The sequence below is a fragment of the Ascaphus truei genome, chromosome 1, assembly GCF_040206685.1.
Source record: "Ascaphus truei isolate aAscTru1 chromosome 1, aAscTru1.hap1, whole genome shotgun sequence".
In the NCBI taxonomy this organism is placed as follows: Eukaryota; Metazoa; Chordata; class Amphibia; order Anura; family Ascaphidae; genus Ascaphus; species Ascaphus truei.
The window spans coordinates 151,307,686-151,321,478 of NC_134483.1; positions in this window are offsets into that span (position 1 = coordinate 151,307,686).

Genomic DNA, 13,793 nt, shown 5'->3' on the forward strand with positions numbered 1-13,793 from the left:
TCCTCTGCAGCAAATGAGCAACGGACAGAGAAGGAACAAACACAAACTTATCCCCAGGACAAAATCTGGATTAAGAGCAGTCTCCTGAACAGACAGCATCGGAAACAATAAAGTTTTAATGCTTCAAGCGCAAAGTAATGTAAATGACATATTTATTACTTAATGTTGCTAAGAAATGGCCGTTAAAACAAATATTATGGACTGTAGTCACTAACCGTGCCAGTTACAGACATTTCCAGCGGGGTGAGTGTGTACTATTGAAAGTCACAACTGGTTAGTAAAATATTATCATCACAGGATTTGTGGCTTTTTAGTGTAGGGACAGAAGGGAAAAAATAATGATCTTGATTTATCAGCTTTTATGAGAGCAATAAAGAAAAAGCTTTTATAAAAGAAGTATTGTGAACCAGAGGGATGTTTTTATTTTGCTGGCTGCTTGCAAAAATAAATCAAAACGGTTACCTTATGTGTAATAGAATTGAAGGTACATTCCCTCCTCGCACCACAGAGAACCAATGGCAGCAGTACAAAACATACGTATGTGTATATATAATTGTATTCATACAGCGCCAACAGTGTTTGCCACGCTTTACAAAATTACAATCCCGGGGGGGGGGGGGGAAGTACAAATGGATTAAAGCCAGCAACTCAATTACAACATAAGGGAGAAAATCTTACAATCTAACTAATTACATTTAAGTGGTGATTCAAATGAGAACACTTCTGTACTTAAAGGGAAGCTGTTTTATCTAATAGTAACGATCATGCTGCAAACAATATATGTTAAGTTTCGTGAACAAATACAGCAACTAAGGGGTTAACTTTCATTTTTTCAAATACCTATTTTTCTCTGTCTCCTGTGAGATTGATATGGTGTTGTCATGATATCTGCATTAATGGACCATAAAACAATGAAAAAACGATATGTTTGTAATTGTAGTGACTGGTGACAGTGTTCAGATGTACGAGATTTGACCTGATCTCTAGGCTAACTTCAAAAGGGAGCATCATAAATATTCCTAGGACTGGTCTGGTTAGCACACAAAAGGTGACACAAAGGGCACTCACTATGTCCTTACAGATTGAAAAATGTATGATAATTAAAATGTGACATTTCACAAGGATAAAAAAGTATAGATTTGGGACAAGCTGAAATACAAAATTGTACTGACACTAAACAGGGTATGTGCGTTGAATATAAGATATTTGTGTCCTCTCCAAAAATTTAAATTAGCCCTGTCAAGACTGATATCCAGGTGTGGATTAAAAAGATACGAATGCAATGATGAGGGGCATAGCATTATTTTAGTGGTGATTGGGAGAGAGTTATAGGGTATTTAGACTCTCAGATTAATTTGTGTTTAAAGAGGTGGGACGGTGAAGAGGTAACCAGGCTCACTAATAAAGGTTAAGCCCGTTTGGTTACCTCTGATCCATGTGTTGGGGTTCAGGAGTGTCAGCTCTTTGACCCAACTGTTGTGAAAGAATTACCTGTAATTATGCGAGAATAAAGAATTTTTGTGTTTTTACCTTTACAGGAATGCCAGCAAGCAGAGATTGCTGCGGTATGAGTTTCAAGGGGGGTTTTGCAGAGAAAGTATTGTCAGAATGTGTCTATCTAGTCAAGGGCCAGAGTTGCTAGTTCCCCTAAAAATGTACCCACAAATCAGGTCGGATTCCTAGATGCATGTAGACACAGTGTCTCAGTAATATCTCCCCTTGAAAACGCTTGTGCGACTCACCACTAGGGTCCCTGCTTCAGCACAGCTCAGAAAGGTAAATGGTGCAAAGAGATGTAAAGTATCCCTGTAACTATAAGGGGCCCTCAGGTTAGGGCGGATACCCAGTTACTGTACAAGTAACCCAGAACCTGCTTAGAGGTCCTGGGGTACTCCAACCATCTATAACGTTGTGAGGGGGCTTGTAAAGTCCAGTCCTAAGTTTATTTTATTGTGTGTGGGGAATATGGCTAGTAAGAAATAAAGTGCAATTTTTTTATTCTATTCCCCATACCAGCAAAACGTGGGATATTTTTTAATTGTATATTTGATTAAATTGTGTGTTTTAAAACATATGTTTGTGCACAGAAATGAGCTGGGACTTTCAGAACCAAAGCTCTGACAATACACTGGAGCTACCAATTAGTGCCAGTAGGTCTGGCAGGACATCTGGAGATGAAAGCCCCAGAGGATGTCTGAGGTGTCAAGACCATTTGGACAGGAGGGAAGGACTCAAGTTTCCACATCCTGGGATCAATGGATGCTTTTTGCATTTTCATTTGCCCCACCAGACTTAGTGGAGCCGACAATTGGTTAGCTGGGGGGAAGATGCTGCTGGTGGGTACAATTCTCATTGGCTGATTCATATTTCCCGCCCACCTGTTTTTTTTTCAAGCTAGCTCAACACACCCCCTGCCTCTGACATCATCAGCCGGTGTGAGCCCTGCTCTGAGTGGCTGCGGAGAAATTTCTCAAGCTTTGGACTTGGCTATAGTATTTTTTTAATGAAACTCAGAAGTATTAAAAAAAACCTACGCCCATCAGATAGTTAGTTCTCGGTCTTCTAAGATTCTCAGATTCTAAGGGGGCTATGCACTAAACTCCGATAAGTGGCTTTAAGAGCGCAAAGTGCTTTTAGAACGTGATATTGCGCTCAGCGCAATTCACAGAGCAGTGATAACAGGGAGTTTGCGCTCTTAAACAGGCTTTTTTCAAGAATTTTTTCTAAGTCCCAAAAAGCTCATACGATCAGCTAAACGTTCTGATTTCTGCCAGTCTGAGCGATTTTCAAAGCTACGATAAGTGATCGTGCTTTAAAAACGCGCTTGAAAAAGCACGCCAGCCAAAGGCAGGTGCAAAAGGAGCTGGACATAGAAAAAAATCTTTGTTACCTTTTTGCAGGTACACCATCCATCCAACAGACCGGCGGGTGTCCCCGGCTGACCCCAGTCCGGGGGTTCCAGTGGGTCCCCGCGGGTGTCACGTGTGATCCCTTCGGGAGTCTGGGGTTCCCCGCGGGTGTCTGGGGTACCAATGTTGTGCCCCAAAAAATAAACAATATTTGTAAATAAATACACCCCCCTCCCCTGCCCCCTGCACATACACTACAGTAATGGGCAAAATTACTATTAACATCATATATGGATAATAGTGCATTTGCCCATTTAAATACATGAATCACAATAAATACAGTAAATACATAATGCACTCACCCTTTCCAGGCACCCACGATGAAGGCCGTCTTCATCCTCATCCTGCCAATGTCCCTCCGGTGCCACACAACACACACAAGAATTAAAAGAGCCAATGTAATGTCCCCTAACCCCTTAATCACCGTAGCAGTTAATAACCACTATAGTAATTCAGGGGTTAACCCGCCCTCCCCCACCACTCACTCGGGAGGCCTAACCACCCTCACCCACTACCCACCAGGAGGCCTACCCACCCTGGCTTGGGGACAATACCCCCTTCCCCCACCCGCTACCCACAATAAACATCACTATATTTAATAAACAATACATAACCCACCCACCCCATGTGCCCCCCCATAAATACATGATTTATTTTTTTACATACAAGGTTAATACCCCAGGCCCATGGGAGTCCCCGGTGGTACTGGTGGGTGTCCACAGGCCCCACAGTGTACCAGTACTCCAGGGTCTGGAGGCCTCCAGGTGGTCTCCTGCCAGGCGCCATTGACCTCTGGAGACCACCTAAGGACCCACGGATGCCCACGGGTACCAGGCTGCGGACTCACAGGGAACACCTGCGGGGAAGAACCGAGGTCCCATAGCTGTAGGGGCCCTTCGGACCCGTAGAGACAACCCGAGGGCCCCAGACCCCTGTGGGAACCACCCGAGGATCCTCAGACACCTTTGGGGCTGACCGGGGGACCCCCAGACACCCGCAGGCCCACACGTGGAGACCCCATTTGGGGCCTAGGGCTGGTTTCAGCCACAGGGACCCCGTACTTCAGGAGATACAGGCCCGTTATGGAGTGCCGGTATCCCCTGCAGAATTTAAATCCCCCGGTCACGTGATGTGGAAGCTTTAAAAGTACATGGGATACCGGCACCCCATAACGGGGCCTGTATCTCATGAAGTAGGGGATCCCCGGACCTGAAACAAATGCGGTTCAGCTCCGGAGACCCCCTGCTCATCACATTATTATTAAAATGTATATTCTTAATGCACGATCGCCTGTAACAGCCGTGCATGGAGATGCAGAATCTCCATGCAAATTTTACAGGCGGATTTTTTTTCTATCAGCTATCACACTTGAACTTTAAGCGCAATAGCAGGGGGAGATAAAAAAAAAGGGTGCACGATAGTGCAGATTTGACCACGTACAATACAAAATGGGCTGATCTCCTTAGTGAATCGTGCCTCCGGCTTCACTTTTTAGCGGACGTGATAAAAAAACTCAGACCAGCGCAAAAGCTCACTGCTTAGTGCATAGCCCCCTAAGTTTCCAGATTCAAGTCTCCAACAAGAAAAAGGCTGCATCAGCAAAATCTGCCTGGAATATTTTCTGTCCTGTTTTTGCAACTGTTATCAGGCTTAGAATTTCCTGCACCTAGGAGAATCTAGGTTGTTACCCCAGTTTCCAAGTAAGTGTGTCTTTTTGCTGTAGTTTGTGTATCATTGTGTGTATGCCTTTTCTTGTGAATAAATTTACAATTTATTTCATTAACTTGTTTTGCTCAATGGATGATCCTGGTAAAAAAAAGGTGTAAATTGACTGGTCTCCCGTGATAAGAGGCATGGCAGTAGATTTTTTTTGCGAATTACATTTTTTTATATATATATAGGATTGAAGCAGGGTGTAACGGATCGGGGAACACGCTCTTCCCAGCGTGTCCCCGTCAACTTGGTCCCTCCGGCTAACCCTTCCCTTTCCTTGCCTTCGCGGCCCCTGCTCTGCACCCTTGCGGCGCGCTCGGCGCGCTCCTATTCACGGTCCGCGCACTCGCGCGGTTCTCCCGCTGTGTGCGCGTGTTCCCGGTCCCTGGTCTCCCGTCAGGGGACTCGCGCCCTTCGGAGTACCTCCGTCCCCTCATCTACTTCCTCCGCTCCTTCCCTAGCTCTTACCCTTCAGCCGAGCACCTCCTCCGCGATGCTTCCCCCACGCTCTGGCACTCGCGTATTGCGCGCACGTGACCGCATAACAGAGGGCGCGTGCACCCGCTCTAATTATCAATCCTAGAAAGTACAGGCAAAAGGGCGGTGCATCTGCTGCTGCTGCTGCTGAAGATTGGAAACCACAAACTGCAAACCACAAAATATTCTAGGTGCAAAAATTTATTTTAGGGCATAGTAACAGCCAAAAAGAACACTCTGACGCGTTTCCCGTGGTATCCCACGCTTTATCCTATGCTATGAAGATGTTTATATTTTTATATCATGATCAAACATTGCCTACTCCTGGTTAGCATCACAAGTGGGAATTAACCCTCCCCTTCCCTTCCATAATTATCAATCCTCCCTGATACTGGTTCCGCCCCTCGGAGTTTACAGGCCATTACCCTAGACTTCCTCCCTGTCTCCTCCCCTACTCTCACGCACCAATCCCTGCAAGCTCCCAGACAAACCCCTGCTCCACCCCTTCCTGCTATTTGTCCTCCCTCCTTTATAACCCCAGTCTGTCCTCTACTTCCTCGCTCTGCATAGATTTCCTGTAGCTCCTGTGTGTGCAGTGTCTTTGCCTAGCTCCCTTGTCTATTTCAACTCTGGTTCCTGTCCCTGCCCTTGTTTGGATTCCCATGGTTTTAACTTGAACTCTGCTTTGGACTTTGACTACGCTGCCTTCTCCTGCCCTTGAAACTTGGCTTTCGGACATCACTACGCTGCTCTCTCCTATCCCTGGATTCTGTCTCTTAGACAACTACCTTCCGACCTATGGCGCGCCAGACTCAGCAAGTATAACGTTAACCCTTACTCACCAGGCCCGGCAACCCAATTACCACACTCCGGGCACGCCCTCACTGCTGTGGGTGCGTGTTATACCCTTACCCACCTCAGTACTGGGGACTGGCCAGGTCTGCGGGCATACAGGCGTTACACAGGGTGACTCCAGAGCTGAACCCAGTTAATTCCAGCTACAGGGACCTCCTGCTTCCGGAGATATTTACCTGCAAACTATGTGCCAGTAGCTGCTCTCCTCGGCTACCAGGGTTCATCACAATATGTCTGCAGTTTAGAGAACTCAGGCACTGCAAGCCAATATGAAGCGGTGACGTCATTGTTGCGGCTTTCTATTGGCCCATGTGACAATGGAGCTTCAAATCTGAAATCCCTACTTCCTGAGCCAAAGCAGATACCGGTACCTACTTCAGAGGTAAGTATCTCAGAAAGTAGGGGGTCAGCTCTGGAGTCACTCTGCTTCAATTCCATATAAAAACAAATTGCCATTTTGGATTGCTCCTTTATAATCATTCTCGCTCTCCCAGCTATAAATGTCATGAAAGATTGATGAGTGCAAGCTAAAACACGCCCACAAAGATTGGCCTGGCCTTGTCACAGGAGCAAAGTTTTGAGCATAAAAACAATGCTTTTGATATCAAAAGTAGAATTCAACAAGGAAGGGTGTTATAGCAGTTACACTTGAGTTCTCATATCTTCAACTGCAATACCTCTTTGTAGGGATTTAATATTGTTCATTGGTACCCTATACAGTAGGTTCTGTTTTATTTTATGAAACTTTGCATTGTTTGTTTTTGTAGCATTCCTTTTCTGTTAACAAGCACTCTACCATTTTCGTATATAAACTATAGAAGTTTAATAAATCCTGTGTTTGAGCTCTAATTGAACCTACTACCTTTGTGAAGAGATTAACAGCATTTTCAGACACATTTAGCTACATTGGGTTTTTGTGTTAATTACATATTTTTCTAGAAAACGGGTCCAACAACTCCTGAGGGTAAGACCTTAAATAATTCTTGGTAATTGAGGGGTAGTATGAAGGTTTTTGAGAAGTCAGTACTCATCTTTTGTGGTGCTAGGAGGTTTTAGTGGTGAAGGTGAGTGAGTCATAGCTGGATGTTTTAAACCCATTCACATACACAAGTCACAGGCTCACAGGTGTGGTGTTCGTGACAGTGCCTGCGGATTAACTGCGCTGAATATCTAGTATCCTTGTTGCAGGAAAAAATACATTTAAAAAATGTTTATTTATATATATATATACATGTAGAGGTATCAGTACCGTGTTAGCCGAGCTTCAATAATCAAAAAATAAATAGATGATACCGTTCTGTGGCTAACGAAATGCTTTTATTTGTGCGAGCTTTCGAGATACACTGATCTCTTCTTCCGGCGATGTTACAATGAATGAAGCAAAGGGTATACTTAAAAACAGTGTCTCTTGGAATGTTATCTGTGCTGTTCCTTCCCCCGGTGTGGATGTGTTTTATGGCTAGAGGTGTTAAATGGTTACTGAAAGCAAGTGAAAAAAGAGTGTGTATGTGTATCAGTGTGAATAAAAATGAATGGAGAGCCCACAGTATATACAGTGCTTTACACTAGGTGTGTGTGGAGTGGGACTGGATATTAATGGTGTGGGTGAGTGTGGAAATGTGAGAGTTTGTAGCACAACTAAAAGTGTGTGTGGATACTTAGTGGTCCCTATTGGTGTATAGTGATGGAAAAACAAGGAGTATTAGTATGTGTGAGAGACAGCTGTGTGTGCATACATATAGCACAGTATGTACAGACATGGCCTTTAGCGCTTATGGGACGAGAGTTCACTACTGTCGGTAATGACTCATAAAATTTCGATCTCTGTTTTATATGCTTTGCTGTGGAGGGTTTTTGTCACTTTTTTTACTCACCATAACTTAACTCAGTATGGTAAACCCCATTCTTTAGCTTCTCTGCCTACCCAGTTAACCAACCCCACACTGATGAGACCCATTAAGGTCGAAACAGCTGTGTAGCTGAGACTGTGTCCCCTTGGTCTTGAGTCATCGTCTCTTCGGGGACTAAAGACTCCTGCTGCTTTGGGGGGGAGCATGCCCTCTCAAGTTGAGAGGAGTGATCCTGAGCGAGTGGCTCTGAGCGAGCAGATGCGGAAGTGAGGGGCCGGCACCTTTGCCCTGGGACATCGCCTTTACGGGCTAAAGTCCCTTGCTGCTTTTGGGGTGCCGCACCTGAGCTTGGGAGAGCAGAGATGACGTTGCATGCTGGAATGCGCAATTCCATTCGGTTCCTGATCGAGGAGACCGAGAGATGTCGAGTGAACCTGCAGTGGATAGTTGAGAAGGTGCTGAAGCAATTGATAGGTCTGGATGATGAGAGGATCTTCTGCCTCCAGGATTTCCCTGCTCAGGGGACTTATGACCTGACCTGCTTTCAAGAAGTGGATGTTGGTGCACGTTTGAAAAATGCAAGGAGAAGTCTGGTGACACGATCTTACATGGCATCAAGGTAATTCCAAGTTTTATGCTAGAGGAGAGACCACTTGTACTTCACATGTACAATCCGTATGCAAGGAAAGAGGAGATTGTGTGTTTTTTTAAACGTTATTGTGAAATGATCAGAGGAGGTGAAGAACTTAAAAACCCGTATGGCATGTTCAACGGAAAGAGACGTTTCTGGGTACGGTTCAGACGGGATCCATCATGTGCGGGAGGAGTGACACACCCACCGGCAATGTTCAATATCAGAGGAGACAGAGGATTTTTGTTTTACCCGGGACAGCCTCTATATTGCAGGCATTGCCACACTTATGGACATACAAAGGAGGGTTGCACGAGAACGGGAATTATGGGCTGTAATTGCGGGGAAGAGGGACATACTGCAGCCAACTGTGGAGTCCCTAAGAGATGCCATTTTTGCGGAGAGGAAGGACACTTGGCACGGCAGTGCACTAAAAGGACATATGCCCAGGCATTAAAAGGTGACAGTGTGCTAGAAGAAGAGGAAGAAGAAGAGGGAGAGACAGTTGAGGGTCAGGGATTTAGTGAGATGGAGAGTTCCCAAGAGGGAGGGCTTGATCCTGCTATAACAGCAATGTATGAGGAGGATTTAAGAAGAGAAGAAATGGTAGAGAGTGGCCCAATAGAGGGGGAGGTGGATGTGGAAATAATGGACACGACCGGACCCAAGAAAGGGGTGCAAAAACGTAGTTTACAAAGTGACAATGTTTGTACAGTTGAAGGGGAGGGGAAAAGTGAGCAACGGCAAGATAGGGTGATGAAGTCAAAGGTTTGAGCGCTGGATTCGGCCAGTATTGACGGGAGTGGGGAAGAGGAACAGACCGCGAGTAAAGGAATAGAGAAAAATAAGAAGTTAGATAGGGAAGCGCAAGAAACAGAGGAGAAGGCAGGCCCTGGTGGAGCGAGTGGAAAAGGCAAAGAGGGAAAGAGTAAGTGTAAAGGGGTTGTTGTTAGTGGAAGCGAAAACGAGTCTTCGCAAGGGATAGAAACAAAGGAAGATAAGGATAGCCAGAGTAAAGTGGAGCCTTGAGAGAAGGGCGTAGAGGTTACAGTTGGAAAAGTATCAGGGAAAGTAACCCTAAAAGAGAAAATGGAACATTTTAAGGATGCAGTGGGAGATGTTCTATTTTGGGTGGGTATTTTCCAGAAACAGCATGGGGGGAATAGTGAGGAACAGATAATAGAAAGATTAGAAAAAATGATGTACCAAAGAAAACAGCTGACAAAGGAGCAATATGAAGAATTAAAAAAGGAGCATGTACAGTGGGTTAAAATAAAAGAGGCTAGGGGAGAGGTGAGGGAGAAAGAGAGAAGTGAGAGCAATAGCTCGTTCTCACAAAGTCAGATAAGCGTGGAGTGAACTAAAATACAGAGAAGTGTAAGTGGAGTAAGTGGGAATGGAAGTGAAGAAAAGGCAGGCCAAAAGAGTGGGGGTGAAGGGGGAGAGATTAGGGAAAGTAAAGGGGGAAATGGAGAAAAGGCAGGCCTTAGTGGAAGAACGAAAGTAAGTTATGAAAGCGAGAGAGAAAGGAAGGCGAGGGAGTGGTATGTAAAAGAGGTGATAAATAATATAAATAGAGAGGCAGGTGACTTAGGGTTAAATGTTTAAAAAACGGAATGGCTGAAAGTACAGTTCACAAAAGCAGAGGTGTCTAAAGAGGGAGTAAGAAAATTAGATATACAATGTAGTACATATAATATCCGTGAGGCGTTAGAGTAGTTGCTGGGACAAGTGAAGTAATTAGATGCAATGTTAAATGTCCTGTGGAAAGTACGAAAAGTCGTGTCTAGAAATGGGAAGTAATCATATTTTTTGTATTGAGTGTGTTTGGTAGTAGATGCACAGATGCCTTGGAATGTGTTGTTTTGTTTGGCTTTTTAGAATGGTTTTGTGCCTTTGGGTTGTTTTTTGTCTTGGCAATATAAGGATTGTATAGTGATGTTTTCAGTTAATTATTTTCTGGAAAATGATTCTAAATGGTTGTTAATATGTGAACCGTTAATAAAAACAAGAAGAAAAAAAAAGAAACAGTCTGTCTGTGGGTGGGTTTTCTGGGCATGCACCTTAACCCTGGCTGTGCTCAAAGCTGTGACCATGCAGCAAGCTTAAGCCTATAGGGAAGCATGTTAAAATGGTTTTTGAAGCAAAAGGTGGCACTGTTTCTGATTCATTCGCCCATAATATATATTTTCTTTAACTGTCTTGTATATAATGTATACCCTGTTCATTTATGTAACTGTATTTGTAACCATGTATTATTTGTCCTAACTCTGTGCCCAGGACATACCTGAAAACGAGAGGTAACTCTCAATGTATTACTTCCTGGTAAAATATTTTATAAATAAATAAAATAAATAAATAAATTTGCATGTCATTTCCCAGAATCCCTTGCTGCAGTGGAAGTGCTGTGTGCTGGGTGATAATGGTGAAAGGCGGGGGTTGCAGACCTGCCTAAGACATGCAGATGAGCATGCAGTTGTATTTACATTTGCATATTTGCTTTGCTGTGGAGTTTTTTTGTCACTTTTTTTACTCACCATAACTTAACTCAGTATGGTAAACCCCATCCTTTAGCTTCTCTGCATACCCAGTTAACCAACCCCACACTGATGAGACCCATTAAGGTCGAAAAGCTGCCTGTGGGTGGGTTTTCTGGAGTGTTTTTGTCACTTGTTTTACTCATCATTGTGTGTGTGTGTGTGTGTGTGTGTGTGTGTGTGTGTGTGTGTGTGTGTGTGTGTGTGTGTGTGTGTGTGTGTGTGTGTTGACAAACGGCTTACTCCGGGGCTCCGCCGTCTGTCCAGGACTGTTAGAACACGGTCTTTTAGGGTAGGTTAAATGACGAGGCGTCATTTTATTTGGTTTATTCAGTCCCAGGCACTGAGACTGCCACACTGAATACAAAAGGAAACACAAGCAAAACAAAACCCTGCTCACCTGAGCAATAACTTAACTGAGGTTTACCCTGACTGGGGTTGGGGCGGCTTATCCGCTTCCAACAAACAAAAATAAGGAACTTTGCAATTTGATAAACTAACAGAATGATTTAACCTGTTTGGGGAGAGGCTTTTCCCCACTCTGCTTCCAGCACCCTTCCTGCCTCAAGTCTCTTGGGGAGAGGGGAGAGGAACCAGGAAATCAGCCTTTTACCTGATTTCTATCTAGCAGGACAGGTGACAGAAATCAGGCAGCAGACAAACTCTGGTCTGGATTCCTCATCCCTCAGTTCCAGCAACTGTCAAACTGTGGGATGGAGAGCATGTATTCTGAGACTGCACTTTGCAGCCTAAACAGGATAGAAGCTGTCCAGTATTCTGGGAGCCCCATATATGAAATTTATTACCATCCCCTGGTTTCTGTCACATATCCTCCCCCCTCCCCACCTCAGACCTCGAGGGATGAGCGACCATGGATATTAGGGAGTGCATCCTTGACAACCCATCAGCATTGCCATGTTTGTGCCCTGACCTGTGCTCCGCAGAAAATGTAAAGGGTTGTAGGCTTAGGAACCACCTGGTCACTCTAGCATTCTTCTCTCTGTTTTGACACATCCAGGTGAGGGGTGCATGATCTGTGACCAACCGGAATTTTCTCCCCAACAGATAGTATTTGAGCGTCTCTACAGCCCACTTTATTGCGAGACACTCTTTCTCGACTGTGGAGTCATTTTTCTCCTGGGGATTTAGTTTCCTACTTAAATAAAGGATGGGGTGCTCCTCACCTTGAGACTCCTGGGAGAGTACAGCCCCCAGCCCTACCTCAGATGCGTCGGTTTGGACTAAAAACTCTTTAGAGAAGTCAGGTGTGACCAACACTGGTTGTGCACAGAGAGCTTCTTTCAGGATTCTAAAAACCTGTTCAGTTTCGAGGGACCACTTTACCATTAGCAGCTCTCTTGCTTTTGTGAGGTCGGTTAGTGGGGTTGCCCTAGATGCAAAATTGGGAATAAACCTTCTATAGTAGCCAATTAATCCCAAAAAGGTCCTTACTTGTTTTTTTGTAACTGGTCTTGGCCAATTTTGTGTCGCCTCTACTTTGAGTGTTTGGGGTTTGAGTAAACCTCTGCCAATAGAATACCCCAGATACTTGGCCTCCTCCAGACCAATAGTGCATTTAGCGGGGTTAGCAGTTAGTCCAGCAGACCGAACTGCATCAAGCACAGCTTGGACCTTTGGAAGGTGGGATTGCCAATCTTGACTATGGATTACCACATCATTCAGGTAGGCGGCAGCATACTGAGCATTTGGCTTTAAAATTGTATCCATTATTCTTTGGAATGTGGCGGGAGCTCCATGTAAGCCAAAAGGCAGCACCCTATACTGAAAGAGGCCGTCTGGGGTTGAGAAGGCTGTCTTTTCTTTTGCCCTTTCTGTGAGGGGAACCTGTCAGTACCCTTTTGTTAGGTCTAGGGTCATGAGATATCGGGCTTTGCCCAGTCTCTCTGCCAGTTCATCAACCCTGGGCATAGGATAAGTATCAAATTTTGACACAGCGTTTAGTTTACGGTAGTCATTACAAAACCTTGTTGTACCGTCTGGTTTTGGGACTAAAACTATAGGGCTGTTCCACCCACTTTGGGATTCCTCAATTACACCTAGTTTTAGCATTTTTTTAACCTCTAAACTTATAGCCTCTCTTTTGGCCTCTGGGATTCGGTACGGTTTAAGGTTAACTCGGACCCCCGGTTCAGAGACTAGGTTATGTTCAATTACTCTAGTTCTACCTGGCTTTTTAGAGAAGACTTCTTTGTTTCTTCTCACTAGGTTCTGGACCTTTCGTTTCTGATGAATGGACAGGGTTTCAGCTATGCTAACCTCTGGGTCAGTTTCTCGATTCTCTGATGGACCTGGGGGTACTAGGGTTAATAAGGCCTCTCTATCTTTCCAGGGCTTAAGTAGGTTTACATGGTAAATTTGCTCAGGTTTCCTCCTACCTGGCTGTCTCACCTTGTAATTTACTTCTCCCACTCTTTCCAATACCTCATATGGCCCATTTAGCAAGGAATTTACTCTCTACGGTGGGAACCAGAACTAGCACCCTATCGCCTGGATAAAAAATTCTTACCCTAGCACCCTTAATATAATATTCCCCTGTGCCTCTTGAGCTTTTTCCATGTGTTCCCTCACTATAGGTAGGACCGCAGCTATGCGGTCCTGCATCTGGGCAACATGTTCTATTACACTTCTGTATGGGGTAACCTCGTGTTCCCAAGTCTCTTTAGCTATATCCCGTAAGCCCCTTGGGTGTCGGCCATACATTAGTTTAAACGGGGAGAACCTGTGGATGATTGGGGAACCTCCCTAATGGCAAATAACAGGTATGGTAACAAACAATCCAAGTTTTTCCCATCCTTATCAA